The sequence below is a fragment of the Pelodiscus sinensis genome, chromosome 2 (assembly GCF_049634645.1).
Source record: "Pelodiscus sinensis isolate JC-2024 chromosome 2, ASM4963464v1, whole genome shotgun sequence".
NCBI classification, from domain to species: domain Eukaryota; kingdom Metazoa; phylum Chordata; order Testudines; family Trionychidae; genus Pelodiscus; species Pelodiscus sinensis.
The window spans coordinates 149,203,661-149,228,244 of NC_134712.1; the positions used below are offsets into that span (position 1 = coordinate 149,203,661).

General features: G+C 43.3%; 1 long non-coding RNA gene across 1 annotated transcript; it reads right to left on the reverse strand.

The window, feature by feature from the left end:
* Positions 1-2,778: 2,778 nt before the first annotated feature.
* Positions 2,779-6,165, reverse strand: LOC142826791 (uncharacterized). The gene is made up of 3 exons (XR_012901038.1): positions 5,527-6,165; positions 3,918-4,065; positions 2,779-2,936 (listed from the first exon to the last, which is right to left on the reverse strand). It is a non-coding gene; the product is annotated as an uncharacterized LOC142826791 (long non-coding RNA).
* Positions 6,166-24,584: the final 18,419 nt, after the last annotated feature.

The following is a 24,584-nucleotide window of genomic DNA, read 5'->3' on the forward strand; positions in this document are numbered from 1 at the left end:
CCCTCCAACCCTCCCCCAGTGCCAGCCCCAGTTCCCAATATTAGTCTTGCCCCCAGAGCCTCCCCAGTGCCAGCTCCCCACCCTGGATGCCCCTGTGCTCCCCAGTGACAGCCCCCCACCTTTTAGAGCTCCCTGAGCCCTCCAGCACTGAGTGCTGCTGCCCGGGTTGCAGCTGCTCTAAGGCTGCTGGGCAGAGCTCAGCACGGACCTCCTGCTGTGCAAGGAAGTGCTCTTCCACATCTGGGAGGAGATGCTGCATGTGCCCGGCTCTGGTTGGCTGGCAGGCAGGGCAGGATACACTTCTCCCAACAGTCACGGCAGGAGGGGAGGCTCTTCACAAAGTGCCCCAGCCCCCAGAGCCACTGTGGCCTGGCACTGGCCCATAGCACGGCGGTTGGGAACCACTGTCTTAGAACAATAGATGAATGAGGATGCTGCCTGGGGTTGGTTTGGAGGCCTTGTTAAAGGAGATGTGATTTTTGTTGGGTTCTGACCTTCCCTTACTTGGATCCGGTATGTGGCCACTCATGTGAGTCAAGTTAAGCATACGCATAAGCATGCAAATGGAGACTTAATGAAAAGACTGACTCTTGAATGTGTATCTACTATTAAATGCTACATTGAGGGAACATTTCAATACACTAATAGATCTGGGCTATCTGGATATTTAGCAAATGAATGGAGCTGAACTTATAGTTGCCTTGGATTAGCAGGTAGGTCCCACAAGTAGAATGTACTTTATATGTTCTGAATGGCTTCCTTTTATTAACCCAGTATGTAAGGCTTTTGCTTTCACTGAGATTTATATTTGCAGCTCTTGCAGCTTTTTAAAGCTGTTGTGTTGGCACTTTCCTTCCTCGAGACCAGTGGTGTCATTTTCTCCAAATTGTTAGCGTAAACATTCTGTAATTTGAGCAAGCCAAATGTGTGTGTCGTAATCTGCTTAGCACCAATGAAGCAAGACTGGCAAGGGACAGTTCTCAGATATCAGAAAAGGAGGAAATAATCTGGGGATTTTTTAAAATGAAATGTTGAAAACTCCGACAGCTGAAATAACTTTAAAGGAGGACTAGAGCGAAGGAAATCCCATGCACATTTATGCTGGGTCGAGGATGGGGGCTAATGAAATTAGCAACATGAAAGGAATGCAAAGAAAAAATCAATACTAGTGTGACGGGGCGGACAGGCCCTGCACTGACAGACAGGGGGTAGCTCAGGCCCAGCTGGCGGAAAAAGCCTCGCCCCTCCAACCCTGCTTGTGAAGCACCCTTAAATAGTCCTGTAGTAGCCCCTGTCAGGGGACTTCAAACTGTGTAGCTTCAGTGGTGTCCCACTGCTACCCTCCTGGAGTGGGGGTGAGTAGTGGAACAGGACAGAATTAGAGGAGCTCAGGTATCTGTGTGTGAATGGGCCTTCCCACACAACCATGACTTCCTCATAGGTCCTGAGGCAGTTCCAGGAGGTTTGAGAGTGATGCTTCACTTCCTAGCCCCCACTCATTCACCATCCCAAGGGGAACCTCCATCTGAATAATCCAGGGTAAACTTCACAAGCATAGCTCTACGGATGCCACAATTCAGCAAAGTATTTGGTTATACATGTAACTTTAGTCACATAGCACGCCCACTCAAGTGCTGGCATGAGTCACAAGCTTGTAGCGCTTTGTTGGATCAGGGCTAGAGTTTCTTTCTTCCATGCAGGATGCTACCAGAGAGGAAGATTAACCTTTTTATATGGCACTGGACTGGTACTCAGAGGATCTCAGGTCCCTTCCAGCTCCAACATAGACTGACTTTGTGTCGCGGTAAGTCAGTTAGGCCCTGATCTCATGAGGGATTGAACTCCTTCAGCACCTGTGGATGGCAGTGGAATGAAAGGTTCTCAATAGCTTTCTGAAGGTACTCAGAATCTGCAGGCCCTAAACTCATGCCTCAGCTTTGTCATCTATCAAATGGGGTTATAGAAACCCCACTACCATAAGGGAGTGAGGCTGATAAATCTGGTAATGTGTGGGAAGTGTTAGACTACCAGGGAGATGATGAAATACAAGAGATTACTTTAAACATCATTTGAAAAGAAAACCCATAGTGGAATAATATGGCCATTTTTTGCATGGAATAACTTACTTCTCTGATTCCTGCCTGACTGAGCACACAGGTCCTAAGAGAATACTGTAGCATTTTATCAGTATTAGTGTTGCTAGACAACATCCATGGTATCTCTCAGTAATGCTATGGGATGTGTTTGTTCTGTTCTTCAGAGAGAATGTTTCTTGTTGATTTGCAGGAGCAGTTCTGCTCCTAGTGGAACAAACTCTGATATCTCCTTCCTTCAGGAGCTGGACAGTCATTTTGAATGCATCAGCTGTGTGCTTTGGCACTAAAAGTAGAGAATACCATGGCTGCAGCTTCGCTCTGGGCAACACACTAGGAGCAGGGGGAGATTCTGCTGAGACAATGCACTTTCTGAATTGCAGCTGAATCATTTGTGGCTTTGTGCACAGAGGTACAGACATATTTTCATACCTATGATGTAAAATTTACTTTACCTACAAAGAAAAGAGTGCTGTTCAAAGAAGGCCTCTCCACCTTGTCCTATATGAAATTCATAACCAGTGTGTTCTCTCCATTCATTAAATAATCACACACACATAACTATGGAACACCAGAGCTCCTCATTACCTATATTGGAACTAGATCACTTATCCTGACAATGTGATCAAAATATAGGACAAGGACAGGGAAGAAAAGTAAGAATGAAGGAAGCTTTAATGTTTTTGGTAACATTAGACTCCAGAGTCAGCATTTCTGATACTGGTAATTTACAAGAATAGCCAATAACAGTGGTGGAGGTTTGATTCTGATACATGCTGCACCAGGGTAACTTCACTGAAGTAACTGCAGTATTGCTTTCACAAGATTTGGGGCATGACCAACCTGTAAAGTAGAAGCACGTTTAGATCTCAAATTATTACTGTTGCTTTAAAAAGATTTCAAGTCTAATCCAACCCCTGGTAAGACTGACGGTCATCTTTCCATTGACTTCAGTGGGCTTTGAATCAGGCTCTTATACAGACCCTCTCAAAGGAATATTTGAAATTGCTAATAGACAAATCTGAAAGATTTCACATGCACACACTCCTTCAAAAACTAGTCACCCATGTGGTAAAAGGCACAGATACCATCACCCTCAGGCCATATCTCGGATGTACTGAAATCAATGGTAAAACACTTTAAAACAGTGCATGAGTTCAGGCACAAAGGGGCAGACCCAGCTGGTATAAATTATGAGATCCTCATTGAAGTGGGTGGAACTATGACTGCTTACAGCAGCTAAGGGTCTTCCCCAAAGTGATGTATAATTTTTTTTAAATGACAAATCTTAACAGAGATGCCAAAAATGGATCATGATAAATCTATTAAAAATAAATTCTTTGTTTGCTTTTTCCCTTAAATAAAACACAGTGAAATAATAGAGCAAGAACAAAATGATTACAACAAAAACACTTTAATTGAATTCACAACTGACAGAGCCAATACCACCCACAAGCATGATCAAAATGTATTGTGTGTGATTCTATTTCCACATTCCTTTTGCTTCAGGGTAGCGCAGTGTTTTAAGTCTGAGAAGCAACACAAATCTCCCTACTGACACCAACCATCCATTGGTCTTTACAACACATAAAAAAACCAAGGAATGAGGACAAAATATACATGAATTTCTTATTTTGAACATTGTGACCTCCCCAATTTTGGCATATACCACATTTCCCATAATGGGTTTAAAATATTCCAGATCTGATTTCCATGCTCTTACTAGACCTAAGCCAACTGTGTCAATGGGAGTTGCATCAAGCCCACAATATTGCCCACAATCTCACTGAAAGTCATAAGGTTTTTTTAAAAAAATCAGTATACCTGTTGGTTGTTCATTATTTGACTCCTTGTTTTGAGCCCATCAGGTGCATGTTTTCAAGCTTTGGTTTGTAATCAGAAGGGCTAGAAACTCACTTTTTTTGAAGAGGAACTAAGACTTTGATACTCACATGACTCCAAAATGTTGGGCCTTTAGGAAAAACAATGTAAGACACACAATAAAATCATATGAATTGGCAATCCATGCTGTATTGTAGTCATCTATCCCAAATTGACTACAAGTTCTTCTCCCCAGCTCTTCCGGTTCATATTTAATACCTGTTTTATTCATCATCTGATTTATCCAATGCAAGCAAGTGGTATTTAGGGAAGCAGAATGGAATTATTGGCACTACACAAGTCTCGTCATTTATGTTTCTTTGAATTTTGCTTGAAAAATTTCAGGCACACCTAGATTTGCTTGTACTTTCAAAAAAAGATATGCAAATTCATCATGAATTTGTATATCTTCTTCTGATAGCTTTTTCAAAAGAGGTTCTTTCAAAAAAGAAAGTAGTCTAGACGTGGTTCTTTTGAGAAAAAAACCCTTTTTCAAAAGAACCGTTCTTCCTAAAAAAATTTAGGTTAACATGGTTTTTTCAAAAAAGGGTTTTTTCTTGAAAGAACCGTGTTTACTTTTTTTTGAAAGAACCTCTTTCAAAAAAGAAATGCAAATTTGCACCCCATTTGCATATCTTCTTTAGAAAGTGAAAGCAAGTCTAGACGTGCCCATATTGCCATTGGGCTGTTCATAGAATCATAGAGCTAGAAGAGACCTCAGGAGGTCATCAAGCCCAGCCCCCTGCCCAAGGCAGGACCAATCCCAACTAAATCAACCCGGCCAGGGCTTTCTCAAGCCGAGACTTAAAAACCTCTAGGGATGGAGATTCCACCACCTCCCTAGGTAACCCATTCCAGTGCTTCACCACCCTCCTAGTGAAGTAGATTTCCTAATATCCAACCTAGACCTCCCCCTACTGTAACTTGAGTCCATTGCTCCTTGTTCTACCATCCATCACTACTGTGAACAGCCTCTCTCCATCTTCTTTGGAACCTCCCTTCAGGAAGTTGAAGGCTGCTATCAAATTCCCCCTCACTCTTCTCTTCTGCAGACTAAACAAACCCAAATCCTTCAGTCTCTCCTCATAGGTCATGCGCTCCAGCCTCCTAATCATTTTGGTCGCCCTCTGCTGGACCCTCTCCAATGTGTCCACATCCTCTTTGTAGTGGGGGCCCAGAACTGGACCCAATACTCCAGATGTGGCCTCACCAGAGCCGAATAAAGGGGAACAATCACTTCTCTGGAGCTGCTGGCAATGCTTCTCCTAATATACCCCAATATGCCATTAGCTTTCTTGGCTGCAAGGTCACACTGTTGACTCATATCTAGCTTCTCATCCACTGTAATCCCCAGGTCCTTTTCTGCAGAACTGCTACTTAGCCATTTGGTCCCCAGCCTGTAACAATTCTTGGAATTCTTCCGTCCCAAGTGCAGGACTCTACACTTGTCCTTGTTGAACCTCATCAGATTTCTTATGGTCCAATCCTCTGATCTGTCCAGGTGACTCTGGACTCTATCCCTGCCCTCCAGCATATCTACGTCTCCCCCTACCTTAGTGTCATCTGCAAATTTGCTGAGGGTGCAATCCATCCCCTCATCCAGGTCACTAATGAAGATGTTGAACAAAACTGGCCCTAGAACAGATCCTTGGAGCACTCGGCAAGAAACAACTGACTGTCCAACTACAGGTTGGACCTCTCTTGTCCAGCACCTTGCTGCTGAGAAGGTGAGGCCATGCCCAGAGGCTACTCTAGCTATTGTGGACTGAGACAACAGATTACTGGGCAGCTGCCTGGAAGGCTGCAGGTATGAACACTCTGCTTCTGCATTGTGATGATGGAGGCAGTGGCAGCAACACTGAAAACTTCCTTAGTACACAGACTGTCTTGGCCAGCATGTGCACTGACTCTCCACACCTGTAGGAGCATATTGTACCACCTGAAATTTGGCATAGCGTACCCTGCTCAGTCTTCCTACACATTCAGAGAGAGATTTTCCCCACCCATGGCTTAGGCCTTTTCATCTAGATTTTTCACAAGCACTCAGCCCTTCTAGTCAGGGCCGGGCATTGAAGTGCCTAAATGGGAGCTGAGCTCTTAAATAAGTGTCCACATTTTCCAGTGTGCCCAGCATGCTGCACACTGAGCTCTTCTGAAAGTCTAGCCACAGGTGCAGTAGAGGGAGACGATGGGCCCTACATTCTTCTAAAATAGGGCCTTATTTTTAGATGACCAAAGGGGAGGGAACTGGTTCTGATTCTGGTTGCTGAGCCCTTGAAAACCCGGCGCTCAGTATGAAAAAAATAAATAAAGAGTTGCCTCTCTTCTGCACTTTTCATAGAAAGGATTCAAGATAATTTGGGATGCACAGAAGACTTTAACAGCCATCTCTAGTAACCCAAATAAGCTTCAGCCACAATGAGCCTCTCTTAATAAATCACTTTCTACATGAATGCAGCCAGGCTGAAGTTGCATTTTACTTAAATTTCCTTTTAATCTCATTAGAGAGAGAGTGCATTGATGAAGTCAGTGTTTTGACTTCACAGGCACTGTAAGGAGATGCTGTATGAAAAGATATATAGTTAAAAATGCTGGACAGCCAAATCTTTGATCATGTAATTGAGTTCTCAAGTCCATAAATTACAGACACTACTTTTAACATTTTAGCAGTTCATCTGAAAGAGAGACAGTATATTTCTACCTTACTTTTCTTTTCCTTCACATAATAGAAATAATTGGAAAGCTGCAAAGCATAGACCACCAGTGATACAATAAATATTGCATAAAATATTGTAGGTCTGTGGCAAGGGCGGAAAAATAAATGGAGTTCCCAATAAATCTTAAGCTAGGCACAGCACTTGCTGGCCAATACTGCTTCCATGACTTGCTGCAGAAGAACATTTCTGTATTTTGCACAGATTAATTTATTAAATGTTCGACTTATAACTTTCATAGGCGCAGATCACAATTAGGGCCTTTCCTTTTCAGAATTACTGGTGGTCATTATTACGTTTCATACATTAGTACATTTTTCAGGCCAATATAAATTGATCTTCATTAATTGGTTCTTGGGAAGCTCCAGTTTCTGAGTTTACACTGCAAACAGCTGTAATATTTTCATGAACCGGGGGGAGGGGGAACTCATAATCGTTATTATGTACCAACCACTCCTGGCTTATCACTGAAGTATCTGCTAGACTTGGCCCTTATCAAGAGGCCCACTTGTATTAAATTAACCTCCTTCCACAATGTAAGAATACTTTATTTGTCCAGATAATTAAAGCTGTTTACCTTGTGCTATGAAAGGCCAATTTAAACAGATTGTGAACCTTAGCCTAGGGGGTATTCAAGAGCTCTGCTGCTGGTTACTGGCAAAAGCTGCATTTTAATGCTAGCATACTTATTTCATCATTAGGAGCATACTGAAATAGGTATAGAGCTCCCTCTTGTACAAAAGGTGATCGGTCTGTAAATTGTGCTGCAGAAATACAGAAGGCTGTCAGCCAGTTCATGAGCTTGCCCAGAGGCTAGAAATAAATTAGGCTTTAAAGAAAGGTGCAACTCTAACTGACCTTTCTGTGGTCAATGAAAATCTGTTAACAAACATAAATATCCACATTTAAACCACTTAGCTGAATGCCCAAATTAACCTCCTTAGGGGGCATCCAAAGAACATTGTGAATCATATTGCTTTTTTAATTCAGTACTGGTGGGAGGGGGAGGGAAAGAGGGTGTCTCTGTTCATTTTCAATATCCTGAGTGTGCTGTGTAGCTAAGATATAAGGCAGGCATGAAGAAAAGCCTTAGCAATTTGTTCAGTACAGAAGAAGAGAAAAACTCACCTCTTCCATGTAGTCATATGGCTCCTACCAGTGCTGATCTGCAGGGATACTCACATTGTCCCCCCAAAATTCCAGTATTTATCTGTACCACAGAGTGGCAAGCAGGGAGCCATCATCTAGGTTAGATAGACATCTGTCAGGGATGGTGTAGACGGAGCTTGATCCTGCCTTGAGGGCGGGGGGCTGGACTCGATGACCTCTCGAGGTCCCTTCCAGTCCTATTATTCTATGATTCTATGATTCTATGATCTCAGGGGCAGCAACTCCGGCAGCCAGCTGAAAAGAGTGTAGGAAAGGTGCAGCATTATTATGCTGTGATGTAAATCGCAGCTGTGCTAGGTGCTTTACCAAAAGAATAAGAGAAACTCCGCTGCTTTGCACCCTGATCTTCCCATTGCTGCTGATGTGGGCCCTTCTCAAATGTCTGTTGCATCTAGCTGTTGTCTCTTATCTTAGACACAGCCACAGTGCATTTACAATCTATGTGGTGGCTATGTTTGTACTAAGGACGTTAGCAAACTTTTATTTTTGTAAAGGTGTAACCACTGAATTTTTCACCAGTTATGTGTTTACATGGGAGGGGGAGCACTGGCCCCAAGCCTGTCCTCCCTCCATGTTGCTGTCTTTGTGGGAGGCAGCAGGAGGGGACAGGCTGCTCCACAGGAGCTGACATTCCAGGGTAACTAGCTTAAAAGCTGGCTCCCCACAGGCACCCATTCCTGCCTCCCCCTGCCTTTGCTGCCTCTGATACAAAGGCACCAAGGGGAAGGAGATGTAGTCATTAGGATTAATCAATAAGCCCAAGATTATCAGTTAATTATGTAAATGAATATACGCTAACATTCTGAGTTTGTACAGCCCTTAGCACAAGGGGGTACCAGGCCCTGTCTGGAACTACTGTAATGCAGCTAATTAAAGCAATTCCTGTCCCAAGAATCTTGTGGGCTAATTACAAACATGATGCAACAAGCCCTGGGTGGAGTGGGAGGATCAGACTGACAGCAATAAGAGTGTGTGGCTTACATAGTTTTGAGCTGGGCTTTTCTGGATGGCTCCAATGTAGCCAATTTAATTTTTCTTAATTGATTGGTCTTATCATGGGTCTTGAGGAAGAAATGAATGACTTGAATAAGGAATGGCAGCAGGGTGTATGGGAGTGGTATCCCTAGTTTCTGTTTGTCAGAGGCTGGGAATGGGTGTCAGGGGAGGGATCACTGGATGATTTCCTGTTCCCTTGTTCACTCCTTCTGGGGTACCTGGCATTGGTCGCTGTCGTTAGACAAGATACTGGGCTAAATGGACCTTGGATCTGACCCAGTGTGGCCATTCTTATGTTCTCAGATGGGGTTTAGGTGTGAGGTCTAAGCGAAGGGTGCCATGGAATAACAATATTATCTAAGGGACCTGTCCCAAAAGGAAGCTGTACCAGTATAAACAAAGGTGTAAATTTAAATGGCTATAGTTAAATCAGAAACCCCTATTCCAGTGGTAAGTGCTTTTGTTCAGGTTAATGTATGTGGCTTTGGAAAAGGTTTAGACAAAGCAAAAATCAAGTGTGACCATATGAAGAGTTACATTGGTGTACATGTAGCAGTTTACTGAACCAGGGCAACTGGTAAAACTCTCCCTTGTGCTGACAAACCGTAAATCCTTGCATAGTTGCCCAGTACTTGTTTCTCAGACACACCACTTTCTAGAGCACTGTCAGTCTGGGGACCAGCTTCCTAGAGCACTGTCAGACTGGGTACCACCACTTCTCTATGCTCAGCTCTGCCGGGTGGAGGAAAGGGAGGGTTCTAATGCTCTTGTCCTTGCCACTTGGTTGGAAGGGCTGATGTGAGTAGCCTTGCATGGTCCTGGTATCCATGGTCCAAGTTGTGTCTAACTCCTGCACATATTTGGAAATGAAAAGAAGATCCCTGTTACTTTGCCTCCTTTTTGTGTACCCATACAGGGCTTGGCCAAATGATGCTCTCCATGTGTATCCCAAAATAGCTACCCTATTTGTGTATCTTATTTTGAGTTTAGGATGCTGTGTAGATGCACCCCATAAATCTAGTCATGTCAGTTAATGAACTTACCAGAGAACACAAGACTTGGGTTTGGTTTCCACTCACACAGCTGTGGCAAACACTTAACTTCCCACAAATGAGTGATGTGTGTGTGTGTGTGTGTGTGTGTGTGTGTGTGTGTGTGTGTGTGTGTGTTCACTTTGCCCAAACTTCCAAAAGATGAGCCTCTCTGAAGGAGAATGAAACTATTCACATATTTTCTTAGCTCCATCTTGTGGTACAATCTATTATATATTAGAGAGAGTTTGTCCGTGAATGAGTCTGTCTGTCTGTCCAAGAACTCCTCCTAACTGGTAAGGGCTAGGACCACCATATTTTGGTATGCACTTCCTCTTATCCTAACTTAAAACAAGATCAGGGATTGGTTGTGCCTGGACAATGGGATGTGCCTAGAATAAGATTGTTTCTCATAATATGGAAAGGGAGGACTCTTCTACCAGGGACAGTTATACTGTAGGCCAGGAGGCCAGCAAAGGGCCAGAGATAGGGCCCAGGACAGCTATGACCCCATTGGAAGGGCAGGGGTAGAGAAAGGGATAGCTGTCTACAACAGGGGTGGGGAATAAAATGGCAGTGGTTCATCAGAATTAGCCTTTAGTGGGCTACCACCACAGTATTTGCCAGTGCTTCTTCAGGTATAGGAATTTGTAGTTCCTGTTGTCCACAGATTGCCATTCCCAGCCAATGGGGGCTGCAGAAAGTGGCACGACTGGGACGCTGCTTTCTGCAGCTCCCATTTGCTGAAAATGTCGATTCAGGGCCAATGGGAGCTGCAATCATTCGTACCTGCGGAGGCAGCCTGCCGGAGCTAATCCTTGGGAACTAGATCCAGCCTGCAGGCCAGTATTTTCCCACCCCAGATCTAATATATTTGAGAGTTTGTCTGTACCTCTGCCCTGGCTGTGTACACTGCAGCAGCCATGGACAAGAGCTTCTCACATGGCTTCAAGCTGCTGTGCAGAGAGAGAGAGCTGGGGTTGTCCTGCATGCTGAATCACCAGACCAATGATTTAAATGAAGAAGAATTAAAATGAATTAAGGACCTGAGCAAGGCCAGATAAATCTTCTAGTGGTTTATAAATATGAATTTATACATCTTCCACTCGCAGCTACTCTTTCACAACGCATTGCACCACCACTCCCATTGGTAAACACTGGTGAAGAACTTTATAATGTACTTTCGTTTCCTTCAGAAAATAGACCTCTCAATCCCAGTAATTCCCCTCATTCCCCTCCCCCAACCATTTGTGTAAATAACCTTCAAGATGTGCAGCCACCATGCCCCAGGTTCCCTGTTCTCTGTCAGTTGTGAAAGAATGCATTCCCCTACAGGGCAGGTACATGGACAAAAATAAGGGAAAACAAGACAGTGCTGGATTAATTTTTTTAAAAGTAGGGAAGAAGAGTCTGAGGACAGTGAGCAAGGGAAGGGAGCAGTGTAAAAAGGAGAAGATCAAAGAAAGGGATAAGCAGGGAAGGGTAAAGAAGGAATGGGTGCAAAAGAAACAGGAAGAGCAAGCTAAAGAACACAGAGTCTGAAGTAGAACAGAAAATTTGCTAACACAAAAAACAAAGCAGAGGAAAGAAACAGGTCGCCACACAGAGAGAGAAACTCAAGTGAAGAGAAAACAAAAAAGCAAGGGAGAGCAAGTAATAAAAAAAAAAGTTTGTGGAAAAACTATTCCGACATACAAATATTTGATTCATAAATGACTATGCAGCAGGAGGTGCTTGGGGAACCTGCCTTGTTGATGGGAAATGGCTACAGAAGTTCGGTGTGGCAATAGATAGGAAGGAGTTAGTTTGCTGTTAGAAGGGGAACGGGCTGTGTGTTTGTGTTACAGATTTTAATATCCGAAGAGACTTAGTTTGATCTGTCATATGCGGACTTGACTTTTCTGTTGCAATTAACCCTTGAAAAGGCTGTAGGTAGAATTTTAGGTAGAAGCATGAACATCTAAACCTCATCTGGATGGTTTATAATCCAGATTAAACTTGGTCTGTACTTCAACATTTCTTACCACATAAACATGAAATAGAGTGGAAACTTTTCATTTTAAAATAAAGAAAACCCAACAGCAACAAAAGCAAGCAGTAACATGTAATTGTAAATTTCTCCTGCCCTTTTATATTTGTATAGTTTATATACAGTTTATATAGTTTATATAGTTTCTTTAGTTAACATAAAATTAAGGTTCAGAATGAACTTCTGCTGCATGAAATGTATTAATTAAGGTAAGCTTAGTAGGTATCCTATCTAGTCTCAAAAGACCATATGGCGAAGAAGAATGTAATTCCACATCACTGGCTTGCTGGCAGTAATGGTCAGAATGAAGAATGAATTATTTTAAAGTGAATCTGTAAGAAAATGCATTGTAGAGCATGTTAGTTGTGCCATACAATTGCTGTAATTTTAAATGTTTAACACCTTGCATGAGAAGCATTACTGAATTAGTGTAATTGAGAAGCATGTCTGTATAAGCATGTAGTTAGGTAATAGATAAACTGTAGCTAGTACATGAGACTATGTTCATGCATTGGGTAGGTCTATCCAGTGAAGTGTATTGCTTTTGTGTAGTGTAAATGATTTAGTGTAGTGTAAATGATAGTCATTTAGTGACTGCACCTCTTAACAATAAAACAGTAAAATTTTTGTAGCCCAACGTACAGTGTGAGTCAAACATCAGTGGGCTACCAACAGTGACATGGTAGCAGAACTTCCTGGTTCCTGCCAGGAAGTACCCTCTGCACCTCTCAGCAGGAAGTTTCAGCACTAACATAAGAACATTCAAACTGGGTCAGATCAAAAGTCCTTCTAGCCCAGTATCCTGTCTTCCAACAGTGGCCAATGCCAGATTCCCCAAAGGGCGGGAACACAACAGGTAATCCTCATGTGATCTCTCTCCTATCACCCATTTACAGACAAACAGAGGCTAGGGACACCATTCCTACCCATCCTGGCTAATAGCCATTGATGGACCTAACCTCTATACATCTATCTAGCTCTTTTTTGAACCCTGTTAAAGTCCTAGCCTTTACCACATCTTCTGGCAAGGAGTTCCAGAGGTTGATTGTGTGCTGAGTGAAAGAAAAACTTCCTTTTGTTTGTTTTAAACCTGCTGCCTATTAATTTCATTTGGTGACCCCTAGTTCTTATATTGTGGGAATAAGTAAATAACTTTTCCTTCTTCACTTTTTTCACACTGGTCATGATTTTATAGAATCAGAATCCTAGGGCTGGAAGAGACCTCAGGGGGTCATTGAGTCCAACCCCCTACTCAAAGCAGGACCAACCCTAACTAAATCAACCCACCCATTGTCAAGCTGGGACTTAAAAACCTCTAGGGATGGAGATTCCACCACCTCCCTAGGTAACCCATTCCAGTGCTTCACCACCCTCCTAGTGAAATTGATTTTCCTAATATCCAACCTAGACCTCCCCCACTGTAACTTGAGACCATTGCTCCTTGTTCTTCCATCTGTCACTACTGAGAAAAGCGTCTCTCCATCCTCTTTGGAACCTCCCTTCAGGAAGTTGAAGGCTGCTATCAAATCCCTCCTCACTCTTATCTTCTGCAGACTAAACAAACCCAAATCCCTCAGCCTCTCCTCATAGGTCATGTATTCCAGCCCCCTAATCATTTTGGTCGCCCTCTACTGGATGCTATCCAGTGCGTCCACATGCTTTCTATAGTGGGGAAGGAGGGCCCAGAACTGGACACAATACTCCAGATGTGGCCTCACCAGAGCCGAATAAAGGGGAATAATCACTTCTCCGGATTTGCTGGCAATGCTCTTCCTAATGCAACCTAATATGCCATTAGACTTCTTGGCTACACGGGCACACTATTGACTCATATCCAGCTTCTCATCCACTGTAATCCTCAGGTTCTTTTCTGCAGAACTGCTACTTAGCTAGTCGGTCCCCAGCCTGTTTGGGATTCTTGGGATTCTTCCGTCCCAAGGATTCTTCCATCCCAAGTTCAGGACTCTACACTTGTCCTTGTTGAACCCCATCAGATTTCTTTTGGCCCAGTCCTCTAATCTGTCTAGGATAGACCTCTATCGTATCCCCCCTTAGTCTCCTTTTTTTCTAAACTGAAATGTCCAAGTGTTTTTAATCTCTCATATGGGACCCATTCCAAACCCCTAATCATTTTGTTACCCTTTTCTGAACCTTTTCCAATGCCAACATATCTTTTATTTTTTTTAGATGAGACGATCACATCTGTAGTCAGTTTTCAAGATGTGGGTATATCATGGTTTTATATAGAGGAAATAAGATATTCCAACTGAAGCTGGGAGCACAAGACAAACAAGCAAAGAGGAGGCTGCTGGATTGTAATTCTGTTTTATGCTTCTTTACAGAAGCAAACTTTGTTCCTGGTGGTATGTCTGTGTGGGTCTGGTCTTATGTGAATACACACAGCACAGAGCATATGGAGAAAGTTTAGGCCCAGTATCCCAAAATTGTGTAAAAAGCCACAACACAGATTTACCCCAGTCTTGAACAACCTCATATTGGGCCAGCAGACAGGATGTGATGTGATGGGATGACTTTGCAGGCCTGACTTTACTTTCAGATGCATCTGTTCAAGTCTGTTGCTTTGCCCCCCTTCCTCACCTCCCTGCTGTAATTTGACTTACGAAAAGTTTTAGTCACCGATCTACATAAAGGACTGTTCTTGTAGGATTAGTCAGTATTACATAATGGTGAGTAGAAAAGACTGGAGGTCAAGGAAACTTGGTTTTATTGCAGAGTCTGAGGGCATGTCTACACAGTAGGGCTAAAGCCGAAATAAGCTACACAACTTGAGCTCCTTGTGTAGCTTAAGTTGAAATAGCTTAGTTCGGCTTTTGGCGCTGTCTACACAGCAGGAAGTCCTAGAAAGAGCACTCTTCCTCGGCTTTCCCTTACTCCTCATAAAATGAAGGTTAAGGGGTCCGAGTAAGAAATCTTCCAGCTCAAAGTTATTTTGACATTATGTTGAAATAACTGCTTGTAGTGTAGACACGGACTATGATATTTTGGAATAACATCAGTTATTCCGAAATAACACTCCTGTGTAGACATACCCTGAGAGTCCTTCGACAAGTCAGTTAGAAATTAGAACCTCAGCCATTTCTCATATTGGGCATCTAGTGAAAGTGAGTGACGATAGGAGAGAACAAGTAACAAGGAGAGGGGGGATGGAGTGAGTAGGGTGGAGCTTTGGGGAAAAGCAGGGCTGATCCTGAGTTCCCTTAGATTTAAAAAGTGATCTGGGACATAAAAAGTTGGAGGCCACTGGTCTCACTCCCATGCCTTGTGGTGCTGGCAGCAACAACAGCTACATTCAATCTTTCTCTTAACAGTACAAGGCAGTACCAGCTTCAGCCCTCATCCAACAATCTGCGAAAACTAAATGCCACTTCTGGGCACCTTTAGGAAGCAATACTGCCCCACTCATGAGCACTGACTCCGTGTATTATAAAATCAAACTTTTATCAAGAACAGAAGGAACTTGGAATTCATTTTGGGAAAAACATTGCAATGGTGATTCAGAAGAATGCAAACCCTTAGGGTATGTCTACACTACCCTGCTAGTTCGAACTAGCGGGGTAATGTATGCATACCGAATGTGCTAATGAAGCCCAGGATTTGAATTTCCCGGGCTTCATTAGCATAAAGCCGGCTCCGCCATTTTTAAAAGCTGGCTAGTGCGAACCCCGTGCCGCGCGGCTACACGCGGCACGGGGTTCGCACTAGCCGGCTTTTAAAAATGGCGGAGCCGGCTTTATGCTAATGAAGCCCGGGAAATTCAAATCCCGGGCTTCATTAGCACGTTCGGTATGCATACATTACCCCGCTAGTTCGAACTAGCGGGGTAGTGTAGACATACCCTAAGAAAATGCCAAACCCATACAATATTGGACAGTAGTCTTTTGCCTCCGTTTCCCACTGGCAGTGTGAAAGTCCGACAACAGATCTGTCCCTTTAACATGTCCCTCCATGTTCTTTCCACTGCACCTTACTCACATTTGGTTGTCAAAAGTCAGTGAAATCCCAGAATTCAGGGTTGCATTCACATAGGCTCACCTCCCCCCTGGAAAGGCAGAGTTGAGCAATACTGCTCTACCCACTGTTGTGGCTGCTGCCTCTAGCTATGATGCCATGTCCTGAGGTTCCACCACTTAGTTCCTTTGTTCAGCTTGTGGTGACTTCTCTGAGTAGTGAGAGATCTCTCTGCTGCTGCATCCTTTGTGCTATCTGTGTTTCACCACACCACTGGCCTCTCAGCAGGCCCCAGGCTCAGCCCTTAGCGCCATTCTTTAGGGTTTTCATCTCAAGTGATCCTTAAGAAGAAACAGGGACTCCAACTTGAGTCTGATCAGCTCTGCTGGGTATCTAGAACTCTTTACACAGCCTTCCCACCACCAGCGAGGACACCCATCCCGACCCCTGGTAACTTTCACTTAGATTTGTCATCACACTACCCTCTGCTCAGCAAGTGAGGTTATAGTTAGAATGAGGCCCCTGAATTGGGGTATGTAAAGTGGGCTTCTGCTACTCTTGCATCACGCAATGAGGACACCGTTTCATACCTCTGTGAACCCAACTGATGTGAGTTTTAACCCAAACTGCCGTAACTGATTGCTTTGGCAAAGCAGATCTGTCTGATCATGTAGGCAAAGTAGGGGGAGTCTATCTATGTGTTCTGCACCGGAGGTCTCTTTCCTCAGTTCATCAACAGAGGGTAGAAGAGAGATCACTGGCTTACCACAGCATCCAGTATTGCCACTCAAAATAATTTACTTAATAAATAATATACATTATATTGTTACATTAATTAGCATAGTGCAGAGTATCAAAAGGCATCATGATCCAGTGGCTAGAGCCAGGAGAGTTTGATTCTATTCCTAGCTGTGCCGTTGATTTACTGTGTGAATTTAGGCATGTCCCCTCACATCTCTGGGCCTCCTTTTCCTCCCATCCTTTGTCTGTCTTGCTTTTCAAGGTAGGGAGCCTCTCTAACTATGAATGTGTGCAGCAGCACTGAGCACAATGAGGCCCTGATCTGGGCTAAGGCTAAAAGTCACTACAAGACTATAACAACAAAATGTATTTTAAATAAAGAATGGTTTGGTGACAGATTGGACCCAGGTGTGTACATATCACAGAGGGAGGAGAGAACTTGTAGAGTGGGTAAAAACATGCTTCAATAGGATCAGAAGCAATAACGCTTCTACAGCCAAGTGCTGCTGTCATGGGATCCTCTTCGTGCTGATTGAAGCTGAAGCACAGGTCCTTATTGTTGCTATAGCCAAGATGGCTGGTCTCAGTTATTACTAAGATTCCCTGATTCCAGGAGTGCTGACACAAATTCAAAAGATTTTTTTTTAAAGGCAACTATGCAGCCCAAGAAATAAGAGTTATATGCCAAGTCAGATGTGGTCACCTCCTTCACTGCTTATTGTAGGAAATATAACTGTAACTGGAAGAGTTTTAGAATGTTTCTCAAAGCAATTGGAGCAACTGAAAATCCTAACAAATATAATGTAACCCGTATATATATAACCCTTCAGAGTTATTGTTTTAATTATTTTGAAAGACTCAGAAGAAATAATGTACAACATACCCTCTTGCTGTTATTTTTCACCAACTCTGCGTGGCAGAGGGGAAGGGCCTTAGGGGACAAAAACACTCCTCCCATGCTTTGAAATTTACATTTTCACTGCAAATGGTTTAACTCCAGAGTGTTTTGTATACTTAAGCTACAGAAAGGAAAAAAAAAAACCACTTTCATCCTGGTGTTCCTCCATTCGTAAATATTTTAGATTATATCCTAATTGTCCTTTTATGTATTTATACATTCAATTTGACAGTTAAGGTCTGGGGGTTATGGGAAAGTTATGAAATAGATCCATATCGCTATTCTTATTAAAGTATTCATTTTAAGATGAATTTAAGAAGCTTCTGTGGAGCCTCATGGTTTTGATTACTGCTGTGTAAACAGATGAGAAAATTTAAGCTAGTCTAAGTCTGTAATATATCTGTTTGATCTTGAGTCTTCACATGCTGCAGCAAGCAAATCAGACAAGGTGACTTCAGTGTTGCAGTTTAAAAATATTTTCTAAGTCTTCACTCTAGAAGACTTATAGAATTCAACATATGGCTTCCCCATAAAGGAGTGGGGGATTAAGGAAAGTAATTCTTCCAATACTACTTACAAATCACTCCAGACGGCATGACTATCTTAAGTATTCCAAATTTAAGAAATTCTAGAATTAACTTTGCAGACTTAATCTTCTTATAGTAGTGTTGTGTGTAAGCCTTGTGGCAGACTATCAAAACAGAGCAGGTACCTCAAACTGGGTGGCTGCGTCTAGACTGCCAGCTGTCTACACTGGCCGCTTGAATTTCCGCAAGAACACTGACTTCCTACTGTCTGAAATCAGTGCTTCTTGTGGCAATACTATGCTGCTCCCATTCGGGCAAAAGTCCTTTTGCGCAAAGCTTTTGCGCAAAAGGGCCAGTGTAGACAGCTCAGATTTGTTTTCCGCAAAAAAGCCCCGATCGCTCAGGGAAGCCCCTTTAGGAAAAGGGGGCAGGCACTTAGAGCCACAAGAGGCTTGGGATGCTTTCTGGAGGGCAACTTGGAGCAGATACTCTGATGGATTGGAAATGGATTTCTGAGCATGTGCGCAGGCAAACTCTGGTGAGGTGACAGGTGACTCTGGACTGCTTCCTGCAGAGAGCTCTCCTAGATCTCAGTGACTTTAGGTCTGGGGGGATTTGGAGCTGACAGACTAAAGGTCTAATCCTCCTACTTAGTGGTTTCTCTAGTAGCTGGGCCTGGCATCTGCAGGTCTCAGGTTTCTTCCAAGGGAAATCCAAACTGCAACAGGACCAGGACAAGGAGACTCAAGTCCCAGTCCTCACAACATAGACACTCCTACTGATGCAGCAATGCAGCCTGGGCACAAGCTCACAATCTCCCTCTCATGGCACCTGCAGAACAACATTCTATAGATGTACTTACCAGTTCAGGAGCCTTCTCCCTCTGAGGTTGCGGAGATCACACATTTCTCATTGGGCTTCATTTCTGGTGCACTGTGTTATGGGTGTTCTCACCACAGACATGGGAAGGAAAGTCTTTGATTTTTCTACTTGTGTATCAAGTAGCCTCAATTTGGGTCAGTGACCACGTGCTTCTTTGGAACAGTGGCTGAGCTCCAGACACTCTGCCATTTCCTGGCCTGCTCCACAGATTTGAGGTGGGCACATATGGTCCATCGTCAGTTTAGAGCTCACTGTGTCCTCTACTCCATTCCCAGGATGGAGCTTTCTACTTCCTGACTGGCAATGGTATTGGGCCAACCCCACCAGCCTTCTCTGCTTTTGCAGGGAGCAGGGAATCTAACAAAGGTCTGACCAGGCAATAGAGACTCACTGACCCCATAGTCTCCTGTCAGACCGTTGGGTCCATTTTGAATGACCTTAACCATTAAGTTAAACATCATAACATCTAATTTAACTAACAATCCTCTCACAAAAACATCCCAACACATTGCACTAAGTGACTACTGAGTGTGGGGAGCAAATCACAGTAAAATGTCAGAGGGTCTTCACTATGACAGACTCAGTTTTTCATAAATTAGCAAACTTTATGGCTAGAAGAGACAATTGGAGCATTTAATCATATTACAGGCCTCCTGTATTGCACAGTAGCTAGTTTTTGACTACATACATTCCAGAAAGACTTCTAGTCCATCCTGAAAAAAAGCATAAGAACAGCTCTTGCACAAAAGCCTCTTGTGCAAAAACGGAGCCTCATTAATTATGCAAATAAGACATGGTGATATTCCACGCTTTGCCTCATTTGCATATTTTTTTGCCCAAGAGAGGGCTGTGTAGACGTAGCGCAAGAGATAGAGAATCCACACCACTTCCCTTGGTAGTTTGTTCCTTTGGGGAAATATCCTCACTGTTCTGTATTTGTGCCTTGTTTCTAATATAAGTTGGTCTCTTTTCAGTTTCCAGCCACTGTGTCTTGTTCTGCTTTTCTCTGTTACTTTAAAGAGCCTTTTAATGCCTGATATTTTCTCTCCATGAAAGCATTTCAACACTTCAGAGACATCACCTCCAGATCTTCTTTCTTCTGAGCTAAACAGATTGAGCTCTTTCAATAGCTCACGAATGGCATTTTTCTTTCTTCAAAAGATTTGGTGTCTCTTTGTTGCCCCATCTCCAATTTTTCAACCTCTTTTTCAAAGGTGGATACCAAATCTGGATGCAATATTCCAATAGCAGTCTCCCTGCTGCTGTGTCACCTCCCTATCTTACTCACCGCTCTGTTCATACATCCAAAGATTCTTTTAGCCCACATCACCACAGCATCACATTGGGAACTCTTTTTGAACAGCTTGCTCAGTATGACCTCTTGATCCTCTTCAGAGTCACTGCTTTCCTGAATATACTTCCCCATTGCATAGGGGTGGCCTGCATGCTTTGTTGCTAGGGATAAGGCCTTGTATTTGGCTCCACTGACACTTGTTTTGTTTGAATGGGTCCAGCTTACCAAGGAATCCAGATTGCTGTGTATCACTGCCCTGTTCTCATCATTAATTACTACTCTGCCAGTATCTGGTCACCCACCAATGTTATCTGGAGTGATTGTCTACTAGTTCGGTGATAAAAAAAATTTAAGATTAATTCTTGAGAGTTTCTTCAGACTTCTAGAGCCCAGTACCCACTCCCCACAGAACAGTGAAAAAAGGCCATCTAGCCCAGCTAAGCACAGAACAAACACACTTAGGAGTTGAGTTGTTCATAAGCTCTGAACATGTGGGGGTCAGCAGTTTACAAAGGCATTACAGACCAGTAGTGGTGACAGGCCCCAACTGTGTCTCAACCACCCACCCTGTAAAATGGGAATAATAAATGAAACCTTGTTTCACTCTATTTTATAGTTAGGGAAACCGAGGCACACAGAAAGACAGGAATAGAAAATGGCAAGTCTTTTTACAGCCAGTCATAGACTCTAACCCTGGTTATCCTGGCCTCTCTGCTCCAATTTTACTCACAGCCCAAGTAAAAGTTTTCTTCTTCTCCATGTCCTTTAGCTGCACATCAGTGCAGAAGAAATATTTCTCCACTGGATCTAATGCACATGGATGTCTTTCCAAAAGACATGCACTGGTGTAGTCAGATATGATGGGCTGCCTGGAGGAACCTTTTGTGGCATTCTAGGGCCCGAGTTATACCGGAGGATCGACCAGATGGACATAATGGTCCTTTCTGACTTTTAAATTGTCCTTCTGCTAGGAAGATAACTCTGGACCTATTTTCCCTCATTCACTTACAGTTGGAATAATCTATCCAAGGGACTTCCTCTTTCATTGTGTGCTCAGCATCTTTGTGAGCAAACAGCTACTGTCAGACCACAAGTTTCCAGTTTCAGACTTTCCCAGGAGGAGATAGCCATTGAAGAGCTTGGAGCTCAAATGCACCTCACCTGGGTTATGCAGCTCCGTATGGTGCAGGGAATAAGTGTAGGAGCCATGTGACAAGGAGCATCATGTGACTAGGAATTAGGCCTGCTGAGAGCGATAAGGAAGCCTGTGCTCAGCCAGGAGAAAAACCACAAGGGGAGCAGTCATGGGAGGGGCTTGGATAGTTACTTAAAGATCAGGGACAAGCCAGGAGAAAACTGATGCCATACGGGGGGGAAGTGATTTAACCCCCAAGGTCAGCCAGTGTGTTTATATCACACATACAAAATGCTCCATCAGCCCTTTCCAAATGAGACACCATACTGCTCCATCTATTAAAATCAATGGAGAGACACTGGAGAATGTTGATCATTTTCTCTACCTTGGAAGTTATCTTTCATTCAAGGCAGATATTGATGTAGAAATCCAACATCATCTGAGCTGTGCCAGGGCAGCCTTTGCTCCTTTATGGCACAAGGTTTTTGAAGATCACAATATTCAAACAGACACCAAACTTCTTGTGTCTCAAGCCATCATTCTTCCAACACTATTGTGTGGGTCTGAAACCTACAGACATCATTTGAAAGTCCTTGAGAAGTATCAGCAACGCTGCCTCCACAAGATCTTGAAGATCAAATCAGAAGACCGGTACATTAACATTAGTGTTCTGGAAGAGGTAAAGACTGGTGTTGAGGCAATGATCATTCATTACCACCGTCACTGGACTGGTCACATTGTTCGGATGCCAGACCTTCGCCTCCCAAAACAGGCCCTGTTTTCTCAGCTGGAAGAAGGATACAGTCACATGGGAGGACAACAAAATCATAGAATCATAGAATAATAGGACTGGAAGGGACCTCGAGAGGTCATCGAGTCCAGCCCCCCGCCCTCAAGGCAGGACCAAGCTCCATCTACACCATCCCTGACAGATGTCTATCTAACCTGTTCTTAAATATCTCCAGAGAGGGAGATTCCACCACCTCCCTGGGCAATTTATTCCAATATTTGACCACCCTGACAGTTAGGAATTTTTTCCTAATGTCCAATCTAAACCTCCCCTGCTGCACTTTAAGCCCATTACTCCTTGTCCTGTCCTCAGAAACCAAGAGGAACAAATTTTCTCCTTCCTCCTTGTGACACCCTTTTAGATATTTGAAAACCGCTATCATGTCCCCCCTTAATCTTCTTTTTTCCAAACTAAACAAGCCCAGTTCATGAAGCCTGGCTTCATAGGTCATGTTCTCTAAACCTTTAATCATTCTTGTCGCTCTTCTCTGTACCCTTTCCAATTTCTCCACATCTTTCTTGAAATGTGGCGCCCAGAACTGGACACAGTACTCCAGCTGAGGCCTAACTAGTGCAGAGTAGAGTGGCAGAATGACTTCACGAGTTTTGCTTACAACACACCTGTTGATACAACCTAGAATCATATTTGCTTTTTTTGCAACAGCATCACACTGTTGACTCATATTCAACTTGTGGTCCACTATGACCCCTAGATCCCTTTCCGCCATGCTCCTTCCTAGACAGTCGCTTCCCATCTTGTATGTATGGAACTGATTGTTCCTTCCTAAGTGGAGCACTTTGCATTTCTCTTTATTAAACCTCATCCTGTTTACCTCTGACCATTTCTCTAACTTGCTAAGGTCATTTTGAATTATGTCCCTATCCTCCAAAGAAGTTGCAACCCCACCCAGTTTGGTATCATCTGCAAACTTAATAAGCGTACTCTCTATCCCAATATCTACATCATTGATGAAGATATTGAACAGTACGGGTCCCAAAACAGACCCTTGAGGAACTCCACTTGTTATCCCTTTTCAGCAGGATTTAGCACCGTTAACAACAACTCTCTGACTATGGTTATCCAGCCAATTATGTACCCACCTTATCGTGGCCCTATCTAAGTTATATTTGCCTAGTTTATCAATAAGAATATCATGCGAGACCATATCAAATGCCTTACTAAAGTCTAGGTATATGACATCACCGCTTCTCCCTTATCCACAAGGCTCTTTATCCTATCAAAGAAAGCTATCAGATTAGTTTGGCATGACTTGTTCTTCACAAACCCATGCTGGCTATTCCCTATCACTTTATTACCTTCCAAGTGTTTGCATATGATTTCCTTAATTACCTGCTCCATTATCTTCCCTGGGACAGACGTTAAACTGACCGGTCTGTAGTTTCCTGGGTTGTTCTTATTCCCCTTTTTATAGATGGGCACAATATTTGCCCTTTTCCAGTCTTCTGGAATCTCCCCTGTCTGCCATGATTTTTCAAAGATCATAGCTAAAGGCTCAGATACCTCCTCTATCAGCTCCTTGAGTATCCTGGGATGCATTTCATCAGGACCTGGTGACTTGCTGACATCTAACTTTCCTAAGTGATTTTTAACTTGTTCTTTGTGTATCCTATCTTCTAAACTTACCCTCTCTCTGCTTGTATTCACTACGTTAGGCACACCTCCAGACTTCTCGGTGAAGACCAAAACAAAGAAGTCATTGAGCATCTCCGCCATTTCCATGTTTCCTGTTACTGCTTCTCCCTCCTCACTAACCAGTGGGCCTACCCTGTCCTTGGTCTTCCTCTTGCTTTTAATGTATTTATAAAAGGTCTTCTTGTTTCCCTTTATAACAAGCGTTATAAGGACTTGCTATAGGAGAACTTAAAGAAGTGCAACATTGACGTTGACACTGGGGAGACACTCGCCCAGGATAGCTTAGAATGGAGAGAAGTCCTATGCAATGGCTCCTTGCATTTTGAATTTTCCCACCAACAAGCTGAGAAAAGGCACAGGAGGACGGGGAGACTGGCTTCTCGACATGATCAACAGCCTCCTGTTGTACCTGGAAACATCTATCCTCATTGTGATAGAACGTGTGGTTCAAGGATCAGTCTTATCAGCCACCTGAAGGTCCACATCTCAGCAACGAGTGATCACCCATCATCATCACATCATCATCACAAATACATACTCACAGGGAGGCAAATTAAGACTTCACAGACAGCCTTAAATCTGCCATTTCCTAGCTTCTAACTGCTCCTACCTGCTATCTTAATGAAGCTCCTCTAATGTAGTTTGTGTAATTTCCTAAGCTGCAGAAAAACTACAAATGAAAAAAAAAAGAAATGTCATTGTGTTGAAACACACATGGGTCAGCGGCAGGGCTAGAGCCTTTTGATCCATTCCACATTTTGATTCATTACTCTATCACTTG